Here is a 25524-nt window from a genome sequence, read left to right as displayed (position 1 = left end):
CAGCTTCAGGATCTGTCCTCCCAGTAAGCACTCAGGGCTGATTTCCTTAAGAATGGATAGGTTTGATCTTCTTGCAGTCCATGGGACTTTCAAGAGTCTCCTCCAGCACCATAATTCAAAAGCATCCATTCTTCGGCGATCAGCCTTCTTTATGGTCCAGCTCTCACTTCCATACATCACTACTGGGAAAACCACAGCTTTAACTATACGGACCTTTGTTGGCAAGGTGATGTCTCTGCTTTTTAAGATGCTGTCTAGGTTTGTCATTGCTTTTCTCCCAAGAAGCAGGCGTCTTTTAATTTTGTGACTGCTGTCACCATCTTCAGTGATCATGGAACCCAAGAAAGTAAAACCTCTCACTGCCTCCATTTCTTCCCCTTCTATTTGCCAGGAGGTGATGGGCCCAGTGGCCATGATCTTCGTTTTTTTGATGTTGAGCTTCAGACCATATTTTGCGCTCTCCTCTTTCACCTTCATTAAAAGGTACTTTAATTCCTCCGGAGATGTTATAGCCATCTTCAGATATCTCAGAGGCTGTCACATGGAAGAGGGAACATGCTTGTTTTCTCTTGCTCTGGGGGGTAGGACTTGAACTAATGGCTTTCAAGTTACGAGAAAGGATGTCCTGACCAAACATCAGGAAGAACTTTATGACAGTAAGAGCTGTTCGCCAGTGGAACTGTCTGCCTTGGGAGGTAGTGAACTCTCCTTCCTTGGAGGTTTTTAAGTAGAGGTTGGATGGCCATCTGTCATGTATGATCTAGTTGTGATTCCTGCATAGCAGGGGGTTGATCTAGATGATCCTTGGGGTCCCTTCCAACTCTACAGTTCTATAATTCTATGATCTTTCAGTATGAGGCATGAAGGCAGTGCATTGTGCTGTGAGGATAAGTCCTCTACAAACACTATACATATTCTGATTGCTGGCTACTACAAACTTGCAATTGCCACAGGATAAAAGAATCAGTAACCCATGATTGTGGTTCTTTTTTTGGGGGGGGGGTGTTTCCTCACTTTATTCCGGTTTTCTTTCTTTGACGCAATTGTGCAAAAGGAAGAACCCAACCTTTTTGAATTTTTGTTTGTTTGCTTGCTTTATGAAATAAATACACATTCCTTTTTTAAATATAATTTTTATTGGTTTTTACACATGTTTTCCAGACATAACATCCCATCTTATACAGTATAACAAACCTTTGGCTATCACAGCCTAGGACTTTCATCAACCTCAACTAATGGTTTTCTAACTTTCTTTCTGATTTTGCATTTTATTTTAATAAGTTATTGCTATAAAATCCAAATCCTAAATAAACTACTTCTTAGTCCTTTTTCGCAATAATTCATATAATTCTCCTTATAATACTTCTTGCCACCCTACAAGTGATGTCAATTGATTACAATTGTCTTTCAAATGTATCATAAATTTTTTCCAATCTTTCAGGAAAGTCTGGTATTGCTGGTTCCGAATTTTCCCAGTTAATTTGGCCAACTTGGCATAGTCCATCACAGCCTCAGACTGCTTCCCTGCTCGTCTTTGCCTGCAGGAAGTCATAAGGCAAAGGTAAAGGGACCCCTGACCATTAGGTCCAGTCGTGACCGACTCTCGGGTTGCGGCACACATCTCACTTTATTGGCTGTGGGAGCCGGTGTACAGCTTCTGGGTCATGTGGACAGCATGGCTAAGCTGCTTCTGGCGAACCAGAGCAGCGCACAGAAACGCCGTTTACCTTCCCGCTGGAGCAGTACCTATTTATCTACTTGCATTTTGACGTGCTTTTGAACTGCTAGGTTGGTAGGAGCAGGGACTGAGCAACAGGAGCTCACCCCATCGCGGGGATTCGAACTGCCGACCTTCTGATCAGCAAGTCCTAGGCTCTGTAGTTTAACCCACAGCGCCACCCGCGTCCCCATACAGTCATACCTCGGGATAAATATGCTTCAGCAAAGTATTTTCAGGTTGCGCTCTGCGGCGACCCAGAAGTAACGGAGCGCGTTACTTCCGGGTTTCGCCGCTTGCGCATGCGCAGACGGTCAAAATGACGTCACATGCATGCACGGAATCTGCGAAACGCGACCCTCACACCCGCAGACGCACTGTCGCATCTTACGTTCTGTTCAGGATGTGAACAGGGCTCTGGAACAGATCCCGTTCGCATCCCGAGGTACCACTGTACGGAAGGGCAGGCATGGCAAGACTGCGCTAACTTTCAGTGGTTGGCTCACTGTGGTCTCTCTTTTCGCAGAGCCAAAGGGGTGAGGAGAGAGGGTATCATGTGGGATTGCCAGTAAGCCAGTGTGGAGTGAGGGCCCAATCTTTAACCCTTCGTTGTCCTCTTAAAATGCCCACAGGAAGGAAGACAGTTCTGTTGCCAACTAACCACGCTCGCTTAATGGGACCTTTCCCCCCACTCTGAATTCAGATGCAGACACTGGAGAGTTTAGCCTTCGTGTTGACGACCTTCCCAGAGGCATCTGGTATCACTGCAGGAAACAGAGTGCCGGGGTTGGTTTGATCCAGTAAGGAAGCTGCTTACTCTTGTTGCTAGCCAGGGACAAGAACAAACAGAAACCAAAGAGTTGTTATTCCGGCTTCATGGATTCTGTAGCCAGGCCTTGTTGGGACAACTCCAAGGCTCAGCGCTTCTGGAGTGCATCAAGCGCTGTGGTGGTATCTGCACTTGGTTTTCCGTTGCTTTACAGAACTGCTTCAGGGACAGCCCATCTAGCTGAAGTTGCATTTGACTTTTATGCTAAGGATCCCTTTGTGCTTTGAATTTCAACAGCAATTTTAATTCATATCTGGCCAGAACCTGACATTTAATTCACCAGCCAGACTGCATTTTTAATGATCAATTTAGAAATGCCTTTTCTGATGTAAAGTTGCAGATAATTGGCATTAGCGGATTCTTTGCCAGGGTTGTTGATCACCCACTGCTCCCACTGACTTTGATGAAACCTCAGAGTACTTAGCACCTCTGAAATTCAGGCCATGAAATAAGAAATAAGAACTTGTGTGCTTGCTGGGGAGGAAAAAAAAAAGCTCATGTCACAGTGTGATCAAGACTTTCCGGTGCGGTTGGTGTGGGCAGTGATGACTAACTAAGAATGTGCTGAAATTAACTGGACAATCTGTTGGTCTTCCACCTCTTTGTATGGATTCCCTACACCAGGGGTCAGCAAACGCTTTCAGCAGGGGGCCGGTCCACTGTCCCTCAAACCTTGTGGGGGCGGGGCGGACTATATTTTGAGGGGGGGAAATGAACAAATTGCTATGCCCCACAAATAACCCAGAGATGCATTTTAAATAAAAGCACACATTCTACTCATGTAAAAACACACTGATATCCAGACTGTGCGTGGGCCAGATTGAGAAGGCGATTGGGCTGGATCTGGCCCCCGGGCCTTAGCTTGCCTGCCCCTGCCCTACACAGAAGTAACATTCAGGTGGCAATTCCATACTTGACAATCCAGGAGTGACACCTTGGACACAGTGGGATTTACCTCTGAGTAAACTGGTAGAACTGCGCTGCCGTGGTTGAAATGGTTTCCGAATTGGCCCTCAGTGATCATCCTTCTGAGAGGTTTTGCTGAGACTACCCAGTTCTTTGTTCAGTGTGTTCATCACTGCTAATTGCTATGTTTGTTAAAAGATTATTTAGCACTACTAGCAAAAAACACACACCAGCCTATTAACTGTGCTCTGACCCTTTGTCACCTGACCATACCTGCCCTAACAGCCGCCTTCACATAAGCAAATCTATCAGACAGTGTTGTGGCATCATTTCATAGTCTTATGTGTTTCCTGGTTGGCTGTGGCCATCCATGCCACGGATCCAAGACGCAGTGTTCTAATTCCCTGTTAGTGATAACCACCATATAGCCAAATCTGATTGGCTTTGTAGCATGATGACATCACCCCATAGGAGCCCTGATCCTCGGGCTGCCAGTATGTCTTCTCCAGGAAGAAAAAAAAACAGGTGGCCAAGTTGGTAGCATCAGACAAACTTTTAAAAAGGCAAATGATTTCACAAATTCCGTTTAGGATAATTTTTCTCCCACTGAAATGGCAAGGGTTTGACCCGAAAAATGAAATTTGTTTTATATGGTAAAATGTTGGCCCTTTTGCTTAAAGCTTACGTTGTATTTTCATAATTATACAGCACTGCAAGGAAAGTTCCCATTCCTGCCCCTTTTGTTGCTTCAAACTTTCCCTTTGACCACACCTGAACCTCTGAAGATGTAACTGCATTACCTACCTCACAGGGTTGTTGTGAGAACAAGCTGGGCGGGATGTGTGGAGAAGCACGTGCACTGCTTTGAATACCTGTACAGAGGTGTGTAAATGTCACGATGGAACCTTTTACATTACAGGCAATATATACAGTATATACAGGTGAAACTCGAAAAAATAGAATATCGTGGAAAAGTTCATTTATTTCAGTAATTCAACTTAAAATATATGAGATAGACTCATGACATGCAAAGCGAGATATGTCAAGCCTTTATTTGTTATAATTGTCATGATCATGGCGTACAGCTGATGAAAACCCAAAATTAACAATCTCAGAATATTCGAATATTGTGAAAAGGTGCAGTAGCTATTCAATCCATAACACCTGCAATGGGTTTCCGAGCCTTTAAATGGTCTCTCAGTCTGGCTCAGTCGGAAGCACAATCATGGGGAAGGCTGCTGACCTGACAGAAAGCCATCATTGAGACCCTCCATAAGGAGGGAAAGCCTCAGTTATAACAAATAAAGGCTTGACATATCTCGCTTTGCATGCCATGAGTCTATCTCATATATTAGTTTCACCTTTTAAGTTGAATTACTGAAATAAATGAACTTTTCCACGATATTCTAATTTTTCGAGTTTCACCTGTACATGTTCCTAGAAATCCAGGCAGATAACAATGGCTGCTTCTATTCTGAGTAGTTCCAATTTTGCAGGCAGCCTTGCAACATCATGTAGTTCCTCACAGGGAAAACCTCTGTGACAGACTTTATTTGGAAGAAGCTGCTGCTTTTTGATATGTGGTGTTTGCTCAGCTTTCCCTCTCTTTGTTCTTCTCTTGTTCAGGAGGGCATTTGCATGAAAACAAGTTCTTTGTTTCTTAAGAGTTCATCTGCTCCTGCTGCTTATTTTCCCACCCGACTGTAATCCTCTGGTTTGTGACATCTCAATTGGTGGCTGTGAAAATGATTATGATGTCAAAGGGGGAATTATGACTTCAGGTGAGAAATAAGCAGCAGGTGCAGGTGAACTTGAGAAAGAAGCAGAGCTTGTTTTCATTGAGGTGTCCTTTGAACACAAAGGAACCAGGGAGGATGCTTCCTTGCTTGCTTGCTTGCTCACTCATGTAAAATGTCTCAGCTTATAAAGTATGCCCCCCTTTCAGGGGATGCTCTTTTGGTTTAAATTAGTTTCTTTCTAATGTAGATGGACCCCAGTTTTCTCCTGAGTTTCATTGATGCTAAAATCACAACCTAGTCATGACCTGGTCAGTTTGAGAAGATGTAACCATATTTTTCCTGCCAACCTAGCAGTTCGAAAGCACGTCAAAGTACAAGTAAATAAATAGGTACTGCTCCGGCGGGAAGGTAAACGGCGTTTCCGTGCGCTGCTCTGGTTCGCCAGAAGCGGCTTAGTCATGCTGGCCACATGACTCGGAAGCTGTACGCCGGCTCCCTCGGCCAATAAAGCGAGATGAGTGCCGCAACCCCAGAGTCGGCCACGACTGGACCTAATGGTCAGGGGTCCCTTTACCTTTACCTTTAACCATATTTTGTCTAGAGTAGGCTGAGGCTCTGTGTACTTTAACATCCTGTCAAACCATAACATCTTCTCTGCACTAATCAGTTTATTCAGGGTAGTTAACAGGTAGCGTTAAATCTTAGGAAAACACCGCCAAGCCTGCGTTCAGCTATGACCTGGTTGCTGCCCAGGTTCACAAATGTTTAAATTCATGTGCACTGTGCAAAAATGGGGGTTAAAAAAATACTTCAAGAAAAAAGTTGTGTTTGAGCATTATTTTAGCTTTTATTTCTAATAGTTGGGAGAGAGTGCTCATTGTTATGTAGCCAGAATAGAAACACCCACATAGAAGGTGGAGGTCCGGGCAAGCTTGAGGGAAGTTGAAGGCCCACAGAAAAATATATTTAAACAATCTAGTCAGCCAGATGCATATAGGGAAGCCCATAAGCAGAACCTGAGTGCAAAGTGTGTTGGAATGGCTTAACCAGAAGAATGTACAATAGTACATATAATAAGAATGTAACAGTGTCATTACTCTGTAGTTTGCTTGGCCACGGACAGGTGGCGCTGTGAACTACAGCATGGTGAGAAGCAGTGAATGGCTGGCCAAGGAAGCTGCAAAAGGGAAAGCCAGAAAAGACGGCAGAAGCCCCTCCATGTCCACCCTGTTCCATTTGACTCCTCTGCCTCTCTGCCCCAGAGCCCCAGTCAAGCTGGCACTGCTACTGGTCAACTTCTTCCTCCCTGCTTAAGATAAGCATGCACTTGCCAGAGTGGTGCATGCTCTAGTTATCTCCCGCTTGGACTATTGCCATGCGCTCTATGTGGGGCTACCTTTGAAGGTGACCCGGAAACTGCAATTAATCCAGAACGCGGCAGCTAGACTGGTGACTGGGAGCGGCCGCCAAGACCACATAACACTGGTCCTGAGAGATCTGCATTGGCTCCCAGTACGTTTCCGAGCACAATTCAAAGTGTTGGTGCTAACCTAAATGGCCTCGGTCCAGTATACCTGAAGGAGCATCTCCACCCCTGTCGTTCTGCCCGGACACTGAGATCTAGCGCCGAGGGCCTTCTGGCGGTTCCCTCATTGCAAGAAGTGAGATTACAGGGAGCCAGACAGAGGGCCTTCTCGGTAGTGGCACCCGCCCTGTGGTACGCCCTCCCTTCAGATGTGAAGGGAATAAGTAGCTATCTTATCTTTAAAAGACATCTGAAGGCAGCCCTGTTTAGGGAAGTTTTTAATATTTAATGCTGTATTGTTTTTAACACTTGATTGGAAGCCGCCCAGAGTGGCTGGGGAAACTCAGCCAGATGGGTGGGGTATAAATAATAAATTATTATTATTATTATTATTATTGTTATTGTTATTGTTATTGTTATTGTTATTGTTATTGTTATTGTTATTGTTATTATTAAGAGTGAGCCAGGTTAAGGCAGTAGTGGCAGATCTCCAGCCTGACCAGCCACCAGTTCTGGCCTCCTTCTTGCAGTGCTCCTGCTTCCGGGCTGACTCTTCATCCCGCTTGCCTTCATCAATGGCATGAGGTGGAAAGGGGGAAGGTCTAAGGTGTTAGTGACATGAGGTAGTAAGGGGGAAGGTCTAAGATGTTAGTGGATTGTGGGGTTTGGTGAGATGGTGAGGCAATAGGTTGGGTTGGTGAGCAAAGGGATTAGTGGAGGAGTGGTGCTTGTTTCCCCAATAAACAGGATAGAAGCTGCAATGGACATAATTATATAAGAGCATAAATTACCCACCCCCATTATACAAAGCTGTAGGAAACAAACTTCCCCATCAGGCCTAGCAATCCAAATAAACAACAGCAGGGGGAGGATGTTAACTCTCACACCCTTAAAACTGTCACTGCTTAATAAAACTGCCAAAAAATTTCTGAAGAACTGCTGAAGGCACCAGGAGACCTTCTCTGGGTAGAGTCCTCTATAGACAGCCAGGAGTGGGTGGTGCACCATCCTCTTTGCTTCTGGTGGAGGAGGGGGGAACTGAGGAGGGCCTTCTGAGATGAACTCAAAGCCTGAATAGACTCATATGGGAAAAGCAGACTTCAAGTACCGGGTTCCAAGGCACAGAAGGATTCATAGGTTAATATCTTGACTTAGTCTGGATAAAGACTGGCAGAAGTGAAAACGAACAAGGGCCTTCATGATTTGTTCTGAATGTCTGGAACCCTGTTAGTAACTTCGCTACTGAATTCTGCAGCTGCTGAAGTTGGCATACTGCCTTCAAGGGAAGCCCCATGTGCAATGCATTGCAACAACCTCTTAATAATTGCACTCTTGCCTCCTCCCTCCAGCAATGGGTACATAGCGACACTCTGCCTCTGAACCAGGAAATTCTGCTTAGCTGACAGTAGTCAATAGCGAGCTGTAGACCTAATTCCGCGAGTTAGTCTCATCCCCTTCTAAAGCCCTTTCCACTTTTTCTGATAATTCACTCTATACATTAACTATGTCTTGTGGAGTACCACTTCCTTTTGCTGGTCATATATTTACTGCCCATCAGTGCAATTGGATGACTTTGAGTTCTAGTGCCATTGATGATATAAGTATGCAAGTACTTATCTCTCATCACTTTTTCCACTCCTCTCGCCTTTCCCCTGCCCTTATTCCCCCCAAACTTAGAACAGATGCTGTCGCACACCCTCTAGATCAGTGATTCTCAACATGTGGGTCTCCAGATGTTGTTGGACTACAATTCCCATCATCCCTGAGCTCTGGCCTTGCTAGCTAGGGGTCATGGGAGTTGTAGTTCAACAACATCTGGGGACCCACAGGTTGAGAAAGGCTGCCTAGATGCTTCAACTCCTTGATCATTTTGATTTTCCTTTCCTAAACCTTTTCCAGCTCTGTGGTCCTTTTTTGTGTGTGGCCAGAACTCTCCCCAGTATTCCAAAGGCAGCCACATCATAGATTTTATAGAAAGCCACTGTGGTGTTAGCAGTTTTATCTTCAGTCCATTTCCTGATAAGCCCCCACAGTGGAATTTGCTTCTCTTGGTTTGACCGCTGCACTGGGAGTTGGGTTGATTGCTTCATTGTAGGGTTCACCATGACCACAAGTGATTTTTCCTGGTGAGTTATTGCCAGGAAACCATCATTATGGTTAGGATATCTTAGGATTGCCTGTTTTAAATAGTGCAGCGACAGTGTGTGTAAAAGGACTGCAGCAGCAATGCCACATACAGGCCCGTTAAAATATATCGCTATGTTCCTGCTAGATCTAGAGGTCCACTTTTTATTTTATTTTTTGGTTAGAGCCTGTATTCTCCTGAAGCCTTATTGTTTAAAGGCACTGCGCAGGATTCCTCCTTGCCTGCAATTGGCGTCCTGGGAAGATAAGTAGCCCACATTGTACCATAGTCATTTGTCTGCTGTGTGCTGAATGGAAGGAAAAAGCTATTTGCATAGCTGGCTTCCCAGGTGTGAACAACAGCTTGCAGGGTCTTGTGTTTTTTAGGTAAATTGTTGGTTGACCTTACTGTTGGCTCCTGGGTAGATCTTTATTAAAAGAGTTGTGGTTCTAAAGACACCACAAAGCCATGCCTTCTGACTTTGTATCTTAATGGTTGTCTCATTGTACTGCAGACTTTTTCTTTATAGCCAGCCAGGTTTCCAACTATGCCTGCTTAATATTTTCTTTTCCTCCTTCCATGTGCACAGTTTATTTTGTAGTTTAATTTATTTAACAAAATTTCGATACCGTCGTACCTTGGAAGTCGAACGGAATCCGTTCCGGAAGTCCGTTTGACTTCCAAAATGTTCAGAAATCAAATCACGGCTTCTGATTGGCTGCAGGAAGCTCCTGCGGCCAATCAGAAGTTGTGGAAGCCTCGTCGGACTTTTGGGTTCCAAAAGAACATTTGCAAACCGGAACAATCACTTCTGGGTTTGCAGCCTTCGGGAGTCAAAACGTCTGAGTTTTAGGGCACTCCGGATCCAAGGTACAACTGTACCGCTTACTAGAGCAACATATTTCTGTGTGGTTTCCGATAAAATTTTCTGGACTAGCTGCTGGCTGCTGTTTTGGTGGAGCCCAGAAGTGCTATATGGGATCTACTCTCTCTGCCCAGCAGCACAGACCGTCTTTAGAGAATCTGGTTAGATTTTGTCACTCCTCCCTCACTGAACTTTTGAAAGCTTCCTTAGCTTAATATTTAGATATTTTATTTATTTAAATATAATACTCACTTTAATAAAGTATATCAAGGTGGCGTACAGCATACAAAATAAGAAAACCAGTCCCCATTGAGATTTATCTTCTCTTCCCCCACCTCCTCAATCCGCACTCATTAATTCAGGTGTCTCCTGAAGGAGGGTTAGCATTAGGCAATCGAATTATGGAATAACCATTCACCTGGATATGTTTTTGACACAGGCAGAGCTGAAAACAGAGCCACTCACTTGCTGATGCTTGTGACGGATTCAAAGAATTATCCCAAGTGAGTGTCACTTAGTGCCTGCCCTTTTCCAAGAGAGCTTCATCTTGTACTCATCCTTCTTATAAATTTGCAAGTTCACATTACTCTAGGAAATGCCACAGCGGCAGGAAACTATTAATCTTATCAAACATCACAGAGTAGAAACTGATTGAGAAGATTGGATGTCTTTGCCATATCTTGGCTACAGCCTGAGGTTGAGTGTGAGTGTGGCCATCACACAACTAGCTGCTCCTTCCTCAGAAGGGAGTGAGTACAAGACATTAAGGAAAAAAGCTGCTGTGTTCTGATGGCATTTTATGATGAAATAACTGCTTCACACCAAAGGCTTCTTTCGCTGTTCTTTTTAACGTCTCTGTGTCTTATTTTAAAGCCATCGTTTTCAAGACTGTAGCTTTGCTCACTGATCAGTTTATATATATATAATTATTAAATAGCTCAAAGGGCTTTAAATATCCCAGAGTGATATTAATTAGTTGACTCTCCAGTCACTAAGGCTTGTCAGAGCTCAGTTTGAAGTTCAGCTTGGAGAAATTTGGCAAACAAAATAATACCAGAGTTCCAGACCCCTAATTACCCATCAAGTGAATGTGACAAAAGCATACGCTCCCCCCCCCAAAAAAAAATCTAAAGTGAGGATCAAGCACTTGGGGGAGGGCACTTCTCAAACAACTTTTTGAAGATGATCCTTCTGGCGATCCTTTGGTGATATGGATTGTCTTGAAAGTGGGCATGTGTTTTAGCCTATGCAGAGTGAAAGCCATTGGTAACCCTGTTTTCCAGGATCACAGATACGACTGAGGTATTGCCCTTCCTCTCGGTTGGCTTTGTTTGCCTGAGTAGCACTGCCGTGTAGCAAAATCTGATACACTCCTAAGTGCCATTATGGTATCTCATTCCAGTTGGCTGGAGCCCTCTATGTGATTAAACAAGAAAGAAAAAGGCACAGAAGTTTGAAGGGGGAAATGGTGCTGAAATAGCAGCGGCAGAGAATGGGGAAATGGTGGGGTCAAAAGCCCAGAATGTTAAGGGATTATGTAGGAAATTTTTTGGCCTTTGGATACCTCAGTTTTTGGCCCAAAAATGAATTGGGCAAACATTTGGCATGTCCCGTATAATTTGTTTTCAAAGGCTCTTAAATCTAATTACAGAGTAATTGTGTCCATTGCAATTACATCTGTGGCATGGAATCATTTCCAGTATAGATCCTCAAAATAGTACAAGATTCATGTGAGCTGGTGTATATAATTGCACTAGCAGGTCTGGTGACACTCTTAACAACCTGACCAGTGGTTAGGCATGATAGGAAATGGAGTCCAACCACACCTGAATGGGACCAGGATTGGAAAAATGTGGTCCATGAGTTGGTGAGAGGCTGCTTTTCTCTGGAACATCATCTCTGCAGAGCTGGAGGTACTTGTGGACTGCTTGATTCTTGGCTGCCTTTTCCCAACTACACGTGACAAACCAGTGGAATACTTTCCTGGCAGCAGAGATCCGACTCTTATGATCTGCAACAACATCTGGGTTGAACTTCAGCGGTGTATTATCCGTGGAGCTGCTTCTGAAGAGAATTTGGAAACGACAAATGTTCTAGACTGTTGCTGTGAGATTGCAGACCTAGCACTAACTGAAGTCAACCCATCTCCCCTACCCCCCAGAAATCACTGGTTTTATTTGTAATTTCTCAAGCTCAATCTATGTGCTCTCCAGTGCTTTAGAATATAACTCCCATCACCACTGACCATGGTGTCTGCAACTGAGGGAGCTGCAGTCGAAAACATCTGGAGGGCACCAGGTTGGGGAAGACTAGCTTAGGCTCTGCTTATCTGAGGGACCCCTCTATGTTCTCTGTCACTTGCCTTGCACCTGAATTGAAATCAGTGGTTCTTTACCCAAAAGTCTTCTCTAGGGAACTATCTTCCTAGGTTTTTTGTTTGTTTAGTCATGTCTGACTCTTCGTGACCCCCTGGACCAGAGCACGCCAGGCACTCCTGTCTTCGACTGCCTCCCGCAGTTTGGTCAAACTCATGCTGGTAGCTTTGAGGACACTGTCCAACCATCTCGTCCTCTGTCGTCCCCTTCTCCTTGTGCCTTCCATTTTTCCCAGCATCAGGGTCTTTTCCAGGGAGTCTTCTCTTCTCCTGAGGTGGCCAAAGTCTTGGAACCTCAGCTTCAGGATCTGTCCTTCCAGTGAGCACTCAGGGCTGATTTCCTTCAGAATGGATCGGTTTGATCTTCTTGCAGTCCATGGGACCCTTCTTCCTAGGTAGGCTTGGCTAACTCCCTCTTCATTTTTAGGAGGAGTGCTATTATTTCTCAGGAGCACCTTCATTGTTCACTGCTATAAAATATAAAAAGCAACCACATCAAATACTTCTCTAAAACTCATGCGCGTTTTTTTAAAACTGCTAACGTATCTGAGTGTAGATGAATCTCTCCCTGCCCCAAATGGGGCCTGTGGGTTTAAGCTTTGAGCTTCCTGCAGTGGGAGAAGCAACCGGGGACCCTCTCTTAAATCTCAAAAATTAGTTCCCACTTTTATGCTCAAATCCTGAACACAATGCAGCAAATGGACTGGCATAAACAGTGTGGAGTTGTTGTGTGTTGCTTATGTGTCCCCTGGATTCTTGGGCCTGCTTGATATTATTGACCACCATGAGAATGCATCAGAAAAGAGACACACTCACCTTTTTCAAAAGCCGAAACTTCTGTGTAACTTTTTTGTCAGGTCATGATCATGATGAGCCAGGCTGCCTTTCAAGCACCACACTGACAGGTCGACCTCTCTGCAGTCCTTGTTGTCATTCCTTGGCATGATTGTCATTTGAGGGGCAGGCTAGAGGTCATCCCACCAGAGCCACGGGGGCGCCGCTAGCTAGCCTCAGGAATGCTCCCTACAAATGTAGGATCAAAAGGGCAGCCACATGAAAATTGCTGCTTGCTCTTATATTTTTTTATGAATTATCACCCAGGGACCTGGATCATTAGCAAAATCCAAATGCTCTTCTGCAAGGACATTGCCCTGCTTGAGTCTACTCACTTGGGGCCACCTTTGCCAGAGAGCCGGGGAATTCTTCAGCTTTGCGGGATGCCTCTGTTATGGAAATATCCTTCCTCATTTACCTGTTTCGCTAAAACAATCTCTCTTGCATATGGTGATGCTTTTTAAAAGCCTTTGGTCTTTTTGGCACAGCTTCTGACTCTGATTCTTTTTCAGCAAAGACATGCTAGATCTATAGCCAAAAAGGGTCTGCAGGGGATGCCTCGCATTTGAGCAAGTTCAGTTATCTTTTTGACAGCATTCTTTCAGTGCTTGCCATCTGCCACTGAGAACGGAACTGGGAAATGGACACTAACTTGAGGTGTGTTTGCATCTCTGTTTCCAAGTATCAGTAGCTAACTCCTTAAGTCTCAGCAGTGGAGTGCTATTCAGGCTTGCATGCGCACTAACGTAATGCCGTTACACTTCGCTCCAGAAAGAAGGGACGATGCTTTTTCCAAAGGGTTCTTTATCTTCCAGCAATTATATCTATTAGAAGTAATATCTATAGGCGGCAACCATTTTAGGCACGTCCAAATGACGTGTGATTGCTGGTGCGTGGGTCATAGCTGTCAACACTTCCCTTTTTAAAAGGGAAATTCCCTTATTCCGAATAGGATTCCTCGCAAGAAAGGGAAAAGTTGACAGCTATGGCGTGGGTCCTTATGGACCCGGACGAGGGAAGAAGGTGGGCAGGGCGTGATTATGCACACTCCGCAGACACAGGGGCCAGGAACAGAACCGCCATGCGAAATGGCCGTTGCCTGTACTACAAACTCTGAGATCATGGAGGCACTAAATACCAGCCCCATCATGTCAACCAAATTGATTAAACGTAGTTGCAAATGTTGGTGTGCCGTGGTAACGTAGAATGATCTGTGACATTGCTAATGTGCTTTTCGGTGCAGTTGACTCCTCTTTGACCCTAGATGGGCGTTACTGCAGTTTCCGGGGTGCAAACTGAGGTTGCCAGTCTTTTTGAGTTCCTGGAAGCCAAGAGTCTCTATTTCTGTGCTTCTGTTGGCACAGGGATATGCTGCCCCATATCTTCAGCTTCTCTAAATCCAGCATCTCCAATGCAAGAAGAGGGAGTGTGAAGAGTCTACAGCCAGGGATATTCTCTGAATAGGAGTGTTAACAAATGCTCAGTTCCATTGACCCACTTCTCCAATTGTGATTCCCACCTGTTACAAAAACTTTTTAATTTCTATCCAAAGAGCTCAGGAGTGTTACTAAGATTTGAACGTGTAGGAGGAAAATGTGTGGAGAAATTCAGCTACATGATCAGATCCCTAATGTGTGACGCTTGTGAAATGGCACACTGCTAGTTAGACTTGGTTGCCCTCCTCCCTTTGTTTTCAAGTGAAATATGTTGAGAAAACGATGTTTTCTGAGTCTTGCTTTCTTTAAAGCTAGACATCTTTGCTCTGATCTCAACCTTCTTTTCTTGTTAGACCATAGGAAGCATCATTCTCATCTGTTGCAAAAATGTATGTAGGTTCGCTTTTAAACGTGTTCTGAAATTGCTATCTGGGAAATGATGTTAAAGAAAGTACAGAAGTGTAACAGTGAGGGGTAACTGGAAATGCCGAGGCCAAGATGTGATGAAACTTGCATTAATTCCATTGTGAGTTTGTTTAATTGCTGTTAGCAGCTAGTTGACAGCTCAGCTCCTGTGGACCAAGGAAAGGATGCCTTGAAGATGCTAAAGGGGGACAATCCTAGTCATTCTGATGTGCAGGAAAAATGAAGGAAACACAAATTCCAGAAGAGCAGCTGTGTGTGTTTGTATCAACAAAATGATATCGCTGCCGTGTGCCTTGGAGACCAGCTGGTTTGCTGTGGCAAACTCTTGTCTGGGCAACCATGCACTGCACCAGGCGTGTGAAGAATAAAAGACCAAAACAACTTCTGAAAAAATGCTTTGAACAATCTAAAGGAAAACACAGAAAGACTAAAAAACCAAGGAGTCTGTTGGTTGTGGCATTGGTAGTAGCTGGGGAATTGCCCCCTTTGAAGGAATGAATGCAAATTAGTTTGCCAGTAGCGCTCAGCATTAGAGGAGCTTTGCAGGCATTTCAGAATCGGGAGGAAACTCACTCAAATCCATTTAGCTGAGATGATGAACTATTAATGGAAGACACAAACAGGCTTCAAGTTCCCTGTGCTTATTCCATTTCTGTCTTCACCACCCGCTTCCCAGGCCCCAAATAAATATCAACCAGAACTTAAAAGAAAGGTAGCTGTGAGGTCAGGAGAGGAACATGCCAAAGAATATCCAGCTTATTGGAAGTTCTGAGCCCAAAATGCGCACTGAGAGATGAAGGGAGCAGATGGAACCATTAGATGACATTGGGAAGGGTAAGCAAATAGCGCTTTTCAGTTGGAGTGGAGCAGCGAAAACCGGACAAAATCAGCAAGACGAAATGGTAAAGGCAAATGTGTCAACCCTGGTGTTTGGGTGCTTTCTCCTGTCTTCTGCCCTCCCAGACAGATCTTCTGTCTTCCTTACATCTTAAGTTACATTCACACAAACAGTTGTTTTTGAGCTGTTCTGTTCAGGCTGAGAAAAACGAGGCAAAAGCAAGAGTATGGGGCTCAGTGAAGAGGAATATGAACCATTAGATGCAAATATTACCAAAATCTTATTCTGCTCTTTTCTGAGCACCTCTGTCTCTAAAGGAAAACTGTAATTCATGAATTTTTGTTCTCCCTCTCTCTTCGTCAATGAATCACTCTCCATGAAACTTCCCAAAAGCAGTGAGCAGGTTAACAGCTCCAAATCCAGTACGGATGCACACTGGGGCAAGCATCTCCTCTTAAAAGGCTTGATTATAAAAAAGGTATTACATAGGCTCTGAAAACACAGTAGAGATAAGGCTTGTCAGATATGCAACAAGAGGGCGTTGCAAGTGGGGAGGTGCCACCACCTAGAAGACCCATTTCCTGTTGGTCTGAAACAGATGGGATGGGATCTCCAGGAGACCATCTCTTGCCGAGTGCTGTGATTGGTTGGGTATCAAAGGGGTGTGTCTAGGGAGCAAGGTGTTAGGATATTTCCGTTCCTCCTTAAAAAGGGAACAGGCTGTTGTGTGTTACAAGACTGCGTACTTCCTGCTCACAGGGAGTTTCTGTTTTGTATACAGCTTTTGTTTCTGGCTGTTTCCTTGACATGGATACAAGCAGTCATGTTTTTCCTTTGTTCTGACCAACGTTGAATAAAGCTGTAAATATGCTCTTCTGGGTGAATCTTCCGTTGTGGAAACTCTGCAGAAAGGGCGTGCGTAAGTCTTGGAATGTGTCTGAGGCTCATGTCGCTAATTGACTGGTGCTATTCTACAGGAGACTGAGAGATCATCTGGAGACGACGTGTAGGCTGCCTGATGCCTTTGTCTCCCTGGCAGTATCCCAACATAAGGTCCCTCCTAGTTGGGGTGAAAGTGGGGAATTTTTTTAAGCGGGCATTGGAAAGAATGCCCACTCAGTGGGTGCAGAATGCCGCGGTGAGACTCCTTATGGGGTCTTCGCCACAGGATCACATTCATCCAGTGCTATACCAGCTGCATTGGCTCCCAGTGGAGTAGAGGATCAGGTGTAAGGTGCTGGTTTTAACCTTTAAAGCCCTATACGGCCTAGGACCCTCATACCTCTGGGACCGCCTCTCCTGGTATGCCCCACGGAGGACCTTACGGTCTGCAAATAATAACATCTTGGAGATCCCAGGCCTTAGAAAGATTAGGCTGGCCTCGACCAGAGCCCAGGGCCTTTTCGGCCGTGGCCCCGATCTGGTGGAATGCTCTGCCACAAGAGATCAGGGCCCTGCAGGATTTGACACCTTTTCCGCAGGGCCTGCAAGACTGAGTTGTTCCGCCAGGACTCAACCTGACTCCCCTTCTCTCTTTGTATAAGAACTGGTGTGAAAGAAACCTCCCAGCATTCTCACAGGCCCATATAAGAACAGCGTAAACAGTTGGGCCTGTTCCCAACTCTAATCCTGCAGAAAGCCATCTAATTAGATTTTAATTTGATCCTGACTTGTTTTTAGGAGGTAATTTAATTATTGCTTGATTTTATACCAAGGTTATATATTTGATGTTAGCCGCCCTGAGCCTGGTTTCAGCCGAGGAGGATGGGATACAAATAAAAGTTGTTGTTGTTGTTGTTGTTGTTGTTGTTGTTGTTAATTAATTAATGAAGGTGCTTGCTTGTTTTCAATAGGTAGGGAGTTCCAAAGTGCAGATGCTGCCACACCAGGTGATTGAGTTTTTACAAATGTGGAACGGGTATTATGTGTGTTTGCAGGTGGGATACCTGGTGTCTCCATTTTAAGAAAGGAGCCTGAGTTGAATGAAAAGAATTCTGCAGGAAAGATGTGGTGCTTCCGTTTATAGAGGAGACCGTACCCTGACTTAAAGGTCTGATCTGCTCCAAGGTGTTGTTGTTGTTGTTTAGTCGTTTAGTCGTGTCCGACTCTTCGTGACCCCCTGGACCAGAGCACGCCATGCACTCCTGTCTTCCACTGCCTCCCGCAGTTTGGTCAAATTCATGCTGGTAGCTTCGAGAACACTGTCCCACCATCTTGTCCTCTGTCGGCCCCTTCTCCTTGTGCCCTCAATCTTCCCCAACATCAGGGTCTTTTCCAGGGAGTCTTCTCTTCTCCTGAGGTGGGCAAAGTATCGGAGCCTCAGCTTCAGGATCTGTCCTTCCAGTGAGCACTCAGGGCTGATTTCCTTCAGAATGGATCCGTTTGATCTTCTTGTAGTCCATGGGACTCTCAAGAGTCTCCTCCAGCACCAGAATTCAGAAGCATCAATTCTTCGGCGATCAGCCTTCTTGATGGTCCAGCTCTCACTTCCATACATCACTACTGGGAAAACCATGGCTTTAACTCAACGGACCTTTGTTGGCAAGGTGATGTCTCTGCTTTTTAAGATGCTGCTCCAAGGTAGCTTTGTCTATATATTTGAGAGGATGATAGCCTTGTGAGCTATTTGCCTGTGGATGGGGACGCCAAACCTAGTGGCTTTCTGGCTTCAGGTAAAGCGGACTGTGACAGTCTGAGCACCTCCACCTTACGAGAAAGTTCATGAATTTAAAATATTGCAGCTCATGACTGAAGCCATGTTGTGCACCTGTCTCCTTGAGTACACAACAGCAAGGACTATAATTTTCCCCAAACCCTGTATTGTTTCTCAAAGAAGAAATGTTGGCATTTTCCCCCCTCCAGCAGGGGTGAAAGGGTCTAGCTTTTAAACAGCGCTCTGTGCTTTCTATCACTCTTTTGCTTCATTTTAAATTGGGTAAACCTTTCGGTGCAATTTATCCCAGATATACCCTTTTAAGATGCTTTTTGGGGTTTTTGTTTTTTAAAGAAGAAGCTTGCAGCTAAAGACTTACGCATTTTAAATTCAGTGCTTGTAAGTGGCGATATAAAATCCCTAAGGCAGGCCGAAATAACTGATATTAAAACCTTGCAAATGTGTGTGTTTGCTGCATTCTGTTGTTTTTCTTATTCCGACGGCGGAGCAAAGCCTCTGCGGCTGATGGGCGGGAGGGGAACTGGGATGGGGAGGTGCAGGTTAGGAAGGGGGGGGGCGATGCAAACCTCCGGGGCCCATTAGACTTAACTTGTTTACTGCATTGATATCTATATGTTAAATGACAAGAGAGTTCAGATTATTGAATAATTTAAAATTCAGCTCTAATTGGTGTCATATGACCTGGAAAAGGCCATGGATGACGCCAGGAGCATGCTGTGAAACGCTAATAAATAATTCATAAATGAGATCATTCATTTGCCTGGATGTCTTGTTAAATGCAGAAGTTTGTAAGTAATAACGGATGATATAACACCTGTAAGTATTTAGTTCATATGCTGGAAGGTAATCTACCTTGATGATCTTCTAGCAGAAAGCTGCCAGAGTGTGTGAGTTAATTGCGCTGGGGAGAATGCACTCCATTTATTCGGGATGGGGCTTTGGCAAAGATTAGCTTGCAGCTGTTGCATTTTGATTTCCCGATCAGCCAGCCGACGGCTCGGCGCTCGCAGGCCCCCGGACTTAGCAATGCAGCCCGCCCGTTCGCCTGCCCTTCTTTTGCGTGAACTCCAAATGCACTGGGAAATGGCGGCAACCTGATCTGCTCACAAATAGTATTGTTTCTGAAATATTTATCTAGGTCTTGCACCACCGAGCCCTCTGTAAAACAAAGGGCAGGAGTGGTGGGGAGGTGAAATTGAAGTCAGAGCCGCTCCGTTATTTTTTTATTTATTTCCGTCGTCGTTGCATGTTGATAAAGCCGGCAGCACGCTGAATTCTAATTTCTGCACCAAGCACTGTCAGGGGAATGTTTTTGTTGTGCGAGAGAGGTCTATGCCATGGCTGACAGGAAAGGCAAAATATCAGCGGTCTGGTTTTCCGTGTGGCACTTGAGGTTGGTATCGCTGCATGCGCATCATTGTGCTCTCAGAGAGGGAGCCCTCCTTTCGTTTTGCCTCTCCCGAGGCAACATGCCGTATATACTCCAGTATAAGCCGACCTGAATATAAGCCGAGGCACCTAATTTTAGCACAAAAATCTGGGAAAACTTATTGACTTGAGGATAAGCCAGTTCACCACACCACAAACCTGGTGGTGGTGCCAGCAGCAGAGGAAGAACAAGCAGCCCTTTTGGGCTGCTTTCGGGCTGCTTGTCCCTCCGCCGCTGCCTCTGCCGCTCGCAAGAGCAAGCATAGGAGCCGTGGTTGTGAGAGGCGCAGCGCAGCGCGGCTCCTGTGCCTGCCCTTGCGACACCGCGGGCAGCGGTGGTGAGACCAGCAACGAGAAAGGGCTCCTTTCAGGCCGCTCATCCCTCTGCTGCCCGCCTCACTCAAGTATAAGCCGAGGGGGGCTTTTCCAGCATTAAAAACATGCTGAAAAAGTCGGCTTATACTCGAGTATATACGGTAGGAAACTGACTTTATATGGAGTCATAGCACCGGCCCACCTAGTTCAGTATTATGCAGAGAGCTCCTCTCTGGAATTTCAAGGGTGGCCCTACCTGGAGAGGTTTGGGATTGAACTTGGAGCCTTTGCATGAAAAGCAGATGCTCTGTCACTGAAGTACAGGATTTTCCTTTACGGTTGGAAAGGGGGCCATGTCTTCTGAAATGCTACAGTACCAAGCCTCTAATAACGAAGCATACCCAGCGGCCCTTAAGGAGCACACCAAGCTAGCCATGCTGTCAGGAGGAGAGCAGGATGCTGCGCCGAGAGACCCTAGCCCCTCTCCTGTGATGTTCTGATTTCCCACAAGTCTTGAAGAGGGGGCATTCTTGCTTCAGACACAGGCCTCCTGGGAAGGTTGGGGAATCATGAGAGAAACGCACGCCACATCTGAAACCTTGTGCGAAAGCAAGTGCCCGCTGCCCTCTCTTTCAAATCTGCAGCATGAAGAAATTGTCGAGTTGCATGGTTCCCCTCACCCACGAGCCTTGTACGTAAAGAGGACGCCTCTGTCTCTTCCCTGATCTCTGTGAAACAAAGAAGACCCAGGTGTGTGTGCAAGGAGAGAGGTGCAGGTGAGCATTAGGATGGGATGAGAAGAGCTAAGCAAATCCAAAACTTGGGTTCTGGGACCTGTCAAATGCCTATTGTTTTTTGAGGCCCTTGGGTCAGATGGCTCTTAAGGTAATAGTGCCACTGTATTCTGTTCTGGTCAGACCTCACCTGGAGTAATGTGTCCAGTTCTGGGCACCACAGTTCAAGAAGGACACTGACAAACTGGAACGTGTCCAGAGGAGGACAACCAAAATGGTCAAAGGCCTGGAAACGATGCCTTATAAGGAACGGCTAAGGGAGCTGGGCATGTTTAGCCTGGAGAAGAGGAGGTTAAGGGGTGATATGATAGCCATGTTCAAATATATAAAAGGATGTCACATAGAGGAGGGAGAAAGGTTGTTTTCTGCTGCTCCAGAGAAGCGGACACGGAGCAATGGATCCAAACTACAAGAAAGAAGATTCCACCTAAACATTAGGAAGAACTTCCTGACAGTAAGAGCTGTTCAACAGTGGAATTTGCTGCCAAGGAGTGTGGTGGAGTCTCCTACTTTGGAGGTCTTTAAGCAGAGGCTTGACAACCATATGTCAGGAGTGCTCTGATGGTGTTTCCTGCTTGGCAGGGGCTTGGACTCGATGGCCCTTGTGGTCTCTTCCAACTCTATGATTCTATGATTCTATGATTAAGGTATGGAGGCCTTTCCAGGTCATGGGCGGCACGAATGAATGCCCAGAGCACTGCAGAGGTTTTCTCCCCCCCCCCCAGAGTACCCAATAATGTTCACTGAGCATCAAGAGTCAAGGCAAGTAACTGATTTAAAGAGGAATGAGTATAGTAATTCTTAGGCAGGAGTTTGTTTCCTAAAACACAAGTTGGCCCCTGCATCTTTCAAGTGTTGTCTCACCCTTAAAGACACCTTCCCATATATGTGGTGGGAGTGTCCGTTGTTTTTAAGATTTCTGAGCTTGACTTTTTCCACCGTCATCTTGTACCCAATTCAATGGTAGCCCTGATGGGAAACGGTATCAATCCAAATGCGAAGCATAAAGAATTGATCGTCTTTCTTATGTGAACAGTGAGACAAATAGTTGCTTCCCATTGGGAAAGAGCACCTCATCCCACCACGGAAACTGGGACCCAATATGTGTGGATATAGCAGCTACAAGAAATATGATTTTATCTCCATCTGGTCTCAATTTATATTCCCCTCCGTTGCAGCAGCCACTATGGGGAAACTATTTTAATGCTTTAGTTTAAAATTGTAATATAAATGATTCTCCAAGTCTGTTTTGATGCCGTTGGATGTTTGCATGCAAGACTTAACATTTGTCTTGGAAGACAACCCTTTATGTTTGATAACTGTTTAAAAAAATTTCAATAAAGTTTGTAAAAAACAACAATAACCTAAGTTGAAAATCATTCTCAGTGTCACCTCAGAAGCCATTTTGAAAACGGGTGTCTTGCACCCTTGGGCCTCTGTTGGAAATATCCTTAGCATAGGAGGTTAAAGCAATTAATGGCAGCGTATTGCTCTTACAAGAATTATTTTAAAGCAGAAAGCAGGCACCCATCACATAAGCTGCGGATTCCGCTTTGGCAGAGATTCGTTCTCCGTTGCCGTAAGAGATTCCTTGTAAGCCACACGTCTTCACTCCTGCCGATGATCGCTCTGTGCTAAACGAGAACAATGCAGCGTTGTTACTATTACCTTCTCATTGTCTCTCCCCCCTTGCCTTTCTTTTTTGTATGGCACACTTGAAATACAGCAATCATCATCATACATCATTCATGAGCAACAATGGCACTTTATCTCCTGCTAAGAAAATAGGCAACTAACCTTTTTACATGGTTATCTGCCTTATTTATCTTGGGGTATTAATATCGGCAATCTCTGTCCCATCTAGGTGCTTTGTAATGATTAATCTTAGACTTTTTTTTTTGTAATGGATATTTCAGTAAAAGATTGGGCAATAAAAGGAATGAGTCTGAATGCCAGATATCTTTCACTTAAGTTTTAATTCTGCATATTCTTCTAAGTAAATTCTTTCCTAATAACTCTTTCAACAAAAGATTGGCATAACTATCTTGATAGCTTAACAGCAGCCTGTTGCACAGTGTCAGAAATGCACCTGGCAATGAGGGGTAACAAAAATGCTTCCCTTGGAGAGGAGGATAAAGGCAGACAAGCCTAGCTTAGATTTTGAATAGTGCTTGAGAAATAAGTAATAGTTTCTTCTTGACTTTCTCCGACTCTTGCCAAAACGTGGAGTTTGGACCGAGTGCCCGGCTACATGTTGTAGCACAGGAACTGCACTTAGTAGGAGCTTCTTGCCATTTTCGACTTCTTGGCAAAACACCCCAGAGAGAGCCAGAGCTGCGTGGTGGGACAAACACGCTGTGCACAGAGTGCACCATGTTCAATCTCCGTTCAAGTCAAGGATCTCCAATTCACAGCAAGTGAACATAAAGGCCTCTGCTAGGAATCCTGGAGTGCCACTACCAGTCAGAGCAGACAGTGCAGGACTAGATACAGTGGTACCTCAGGTTACATACACTTCAGGTTACATACGCTTCAGGTTACAGACTCCGCAAGTACCTCGAGTTAAGAACTTTGCTTCAGGATGAGAACAGAAATCGTGCTCCGGCGGTGCAGCGGCAGTGGGAGGCCCCATTAGCTAAAGTGGTGCATCAGGTTAAGAACAGTTTCAAGTTAAGAACGGACCTCCTGAACAAATTAAGTACTTAACCCAAGGTACCACTGTATATATAACAAAGGTAAAGGACCTCTGAATGGGTCAAGTCCAGTCAAGGGTCACTATGGGGTTGCGGCGCTCATCTTGTTTTCAGGCCAAGGGAGCCGGAGTTTGTTCACAGACAGCTTTCCAGGTCATGTGGCCAGCAATGACTAAACCACTTCTGGCACAACAGAGCACCGTGACAGAAACCAGAGCGCATGGAAATGCTGTTTACCATCCCATTGCAGCAGTACCTATTTATCTACTTGCACTAGCCTGCTTTCAAACTGCTAGGCTGGCAGGAGCTAGGACAGAGCAACGGGAGCTCATCCCGCCGCAGGGATTCGAACCGCCAACCTTCTGATTGGCAAGCCCAAGAGGCTCAGTGCTTTAGACCACAGCGCCCAATGCTGAGCCAAACGACGCCTTTAGCATGAAAGAGAAAACAGTGTTCCTCCTCCTCTGGTCTCCCTGCTGCTGTGAACCAAGCCATGGTTTGACTTAGCAATGAGTTTGAACCCAAACGCATGGTTTGTCTCACCCCAGGCAAACCCTGAGTAGTAAGCCATAAAACAAGCCTAGGCTACAGATGGAGACTGGAATGGGTCCATGTTCAATACCACTTCATCCATAAAGACCCTGGTGATCTATCTCCCACGGTTATTGGGGGGTGGCGGAGATAGAAACCTATGTCCTGAGCTCATTGGACAAGGGAAACACTACAAATCTGAAAAAGGGGCCTTAAACTGCTCAGGCTCACCTCTTTCCGTATGAACCTACCCAGACCCTGAGATCATTTTCTGAGGCCTGTGCTCGCTTCGGCAGCACATATACTAAAAATTTTCTGAGGCCCTTCTCTGTGTGCCTCTTGCATGTGAGGTCCAGAGGGTGGCAGCACAAGAACAGGCCTTCTCTGTGGTGGCACCCCATTTGTGGAAAGCTCTCCCCAGGGAGGTGCTCTTGGCACCTTCATTGTATTCTTTTAGACGCTGGGCGAAAATGTTCATCTTCAACCAGGCCTTTGACTGGTTAATGTCTTAAGGTAAAGGTAAAGGTACCCCTGCCTGTACGGGCCAGTTGTGTCCGACTCTGGGGTTGTGCGCTCATCTCACTTAAGAGGCCGGGGGCCAGCGCTCATGAAGCTGCTCTGGCGAGCCAGCACCAGCGCAGCACACGGAAACGCCGTTTACCTTCCTGCTATAAAGCGGTCCCTATTTATCTACTTGCACTTAGGGGTGCTTTCGAACTGCTAGGTGGGCAGGAGCTGGGACCGAACGGCGGGAGCTCACCCCGCCGCGGGGATTCGAACCGCCGACCATGCGATCGGCAAGTCCTAGGCGCTGAGGTTTTACCCACAGCGCCACCCGCATCCCTGGTTAATGTCTTACAGCTGTTTAAATGTGTCGGTGGGAAGGGGGTGTTATTGTTTTGCTGTTTTGTTTTACTTATTTTTGTCCCGTATTTTATTTTGTGAACCGTCCTGAGATCTTACGATGAAGGGGGTTCATTCCCCTGAGGAAGTGTAATCCTTGAGCATTGTGGGAAATGTTCTTTGCCTCTAGGAAGCTGATAATTCGGGCCATGTGGGTCGACCGGGTTCAGTGGCTGTCCATGGTTTCGGACAGGGAGTCATTCCCAGCCCTTCCCCTTCCGAGAACATTCCATTTGGGTGTGTTTGTTGCTGTAAGTTGTGATAGAGAAGGAGCTGTCAGGCCGTTGTTATACACAGTTTCAGAACAACGTTTTAAGGTTTTCCTGTCCATACTCTCCATCAAAACATTCTCGCTGTCTTTGTAGACCTTGGATTTTGTGCTTAAAGACACTTAAAGGTTGGGAGGTTTCTTACACAAATCCAGTCTGAAACAGTTTTGGTCCAATATTGTTCCTGAAATAAATGCTCAGATTTCAAGAGCACTTTGAGCATCTATTTCAAGCCTTGGGGATGGCTCATTCAATGCAGTTGTTTAACTTCAGTGAACTATGGTGCAAGAGTGCTCTGTGGTA

At 45.4% G+C, this 25524-nt stretch overlaps 1 protein-coding gene across 7 annotated transcripts in view; it reads left to right on the top strand.

Moving 5' to 3' along the window:
• Positions 1–25524, top strand: part of KIAA1328 — a 235677-nt gene that overhangs the window by 141103 nt on the left and 69050 nt on the right. The gene's annotated exons all lie outside the window — the stretch shown is intronic.

Source organism: Podarcis bocagei (assembly GCF_964188305.1).
Source record: "Podarcis bocagei genome assembly, chromosome: 11".
NCBI lineage: Eukaryota > Metazoa > Chordata > Lepidosauria > Squamata > Lacertidae > Podarcis > Podarcis bocagei.
The sequence above is the reverse complement of the archived record's forward strand: the minus strand, read 5'-3'. Positions and strand labels throughout refer to the sequence as shown.